We start from the raw sequence: 2,395 nt of genomic DNA, 5'->3' as shown, positions 1-2,395 counted from the left end.
TGGACCCTGGATCACAAGGGTGAGGACTAGAAGCTAGCCCAGGTTTCCCAATCTCTCTGGGCCTGTCCCTTTATTTGCCAAGTCAGGATTAAGAGATGGCCAACCCTCACAGGGGTGTAGAGATGGTGGACGGAAGGGGCTTAGCACAAAACTTGGTACATAGTTGCCACCAACCTGATCTTGAACATCTCTCTTTTCCTTTCAGTACACATGTACCAGGGCTCCAGCCCTACCATACCTCCTTCGAGAAGACTTCCCTGAACAACCCAGCCTATTTATTTATTTATTTATTTTGGGTCCGGTTGTGGGGCCTGAACTCTGGGCCTGGGCGCTGTCCCTCAGCTCTTCAGCTCAAGGCTAGCGCTCTACCATTAGAGCCACAGCGCCACTTCCGGCTTTTTTTCTTTTTGCTTATGTGATGCTGAGGAATCGAACCCAGGGCCTCTTGCATGCAAGGCAAGCGCTCTACCACTGAGCCACCTTTCCAGCCCCAACCCAACCTATTTATGCATCTTGTTCTGGAGGGAGGACTTCTAGGCTGACCTGCCTGTGTCTTGTTCTGAGAGCATTATTTCTCTAAAAAGCCCAGGCAGGAGTCACTGGGGGCTGGATGGTATATAGCCCTCCCCCTCTCAGAGGTAAGGACTTAGTGGGTACTGAATTAAGTGGCTACACAAGCCTCTTGGAACCCCTCACCCACCCACCTTAGCCCCTGGTTCCTCTGATTTTCCAGTCCCTCATCTAGTTTGTTCTTAATGCTTCTGTCTCCACGACTCCAGAACTCTGTTTGCATGAGGGGGGGGGGGGAAGTCTGCTCACACACACAGCCCAGAAAGCATCCAGTTGCTCCTGGGCAGGCTGCCAGCGATTGAGTGACCTGCAGCTTCCTCCCAAAATCACATTCCACTGGCACGGATCTTGCCCCGCCTGACGCCAGCCTCCGAACTCGCCCCCAGAGCAAACATTTCCAGTTGGCAGCTCAGCCTTGTTTTGCTGAGGCCCTAATTCAGTCTCCCTTGTAGAAAACAGAAAACAAAATGCATGGGACAAAAAAAAAAAAAGAAACAAACAAAATAAATTTTAAAAGGAGGGGAAGGGAGGGGGGAAGCCTTTGCTCTAAGGTCCGTGGAAAATAGAAGCTCTGGGGTGCTGCATAGAATCTTTGAGAAAGCAAACACACAAGGCGCTCATCACCCCTCCTCTCCTGCTGGCTTTGAGGCTGAGACCAATTCATTCAGGCTGCTGCTAAAAGCCTGACTCTGTTCTCATTCATGGCTGCAGGGAGAAGAGAGGAGACCAGGTTGGGGGAGGCTGTGGATCTGTAAGGAGAGGGTGATGGGGAATTATAGGACCCGTGTTTGTTCCAATGGAAGAAAAAATAAACATAGCCAGGAGGGTTTGAAGCCCAGTGCATGTGGCGTCAGGGTGCTGGATGGGGTGTGTGCGTGTGCAAGCGTGTGCACATGCCTGTGGGCACCCCGCTGGGTTTGCCTTCTCAAAATAAAAGCTGCTCAGTAAAAGATGTCATAACCCAGGGGACAGGCCAGCCAGGGAAGGCCAAGGCTGGCGCCCAGGCCTGCCCATGGGGTCAGGCAAAGGCCAGGTGTCAGAGCAGGGGACTGTAGCCAAAGGCCTGGTTAATCAAGGTCTAGGGCATGTGGGGACAGGACATCAAAGGTCAGTCCCAACCCGCACTGGATCCCTGGGGAAAAGATGGCGTCACAGGCTTCATACCTCGCTCATCTCGGCACTTGGAGGACGGCGGTGGACCCCCAGGAGGCGGCGTTTGGGGGGATGGCAGGGAGGGGAAGACATTAAATTGCAGAATGAGGATAGTCACAAATACAGCTGAACCACTGAGTCAAGAACCTCCTACTGGGGAACCAGGGTGCTGGGAGGTGGGTCCTAGATTCTGATGGGTGAGAGGTGGAGTTTTCCATGGCTGTAAGTCCTAAGTAGTGACCATCAAGAGCTGCTACAGTGAAAAGTCACACTGGCCAGTAGGGAAGACTCAGCGCCACCCTGCCCCACTTGCCCTACTCAGGGATTCTGTGACAGGACCTGGGTTCAAATCACTTGGGTGCATGTAATCAAATACACCTTCCAACCACTCCTTCTACCTGTGAGATAAGACTCTATTTGACACGCTGAGGAATTTAACTTCAAATAGCCAGCCCAGGGGCTTCTCTGCACATTCAAGTGGAAGAATTCCTGTCAAGATCTTTGATCATCCCTGTCTCCCTGTCCCTCTCCTCCAGCTATATGCTGCCCCTTTGCCCAGACTCTAGAACTTGCTACTCTTCCTCGCTCATAATCTTCAAGGCAAATAGTTAAGAAACCTTTCCCAAGGAGATTTTTGGCTTTTATTCAGGACATTCCTTAACCCAAAGAAATG

The 2,395-nt window shown here is 51.7% G+C and overlaps 1 non-coding gene across 1 annotated transcript; it reads right to left on the bottom strand.

Moving 5' to 3' along the window:
- Window positions 1-412: 412 nt before the first annotated feature.
- On the bottom strand, window positions 413-482 carry Trnaa-ugc. The gene has a single exon. It is a non-coding gene; the product is annotated as a tRNA-Ala (tRNA).
- Between the last annotated feature and the right edge of the window lie 1,913 nt (window positions 483-2,395).

The sequence above is a fragment of the Dipodomys spectabilis genome, unplaced genomic scaffold, assembly GCF_019054845.1.
Source record: "Dipodomys spectabilis isolate Male_0828 unplaced genomic scaffold, ASM1905484v1 ptg000137l, whole genome shotgun sequence".
Lineage (NCBI taxonomy): Eukaryota > Metazoa > Chordata > Mammalia > Rodentia > Heteromyidae > Dipodomys > Dipodomys spectabilis.
The sequence above is the reverse complement of the archived record's forward strand: the minus strand, read 5'-3'. Positions and strand labels throughout refer to the sequence as shown.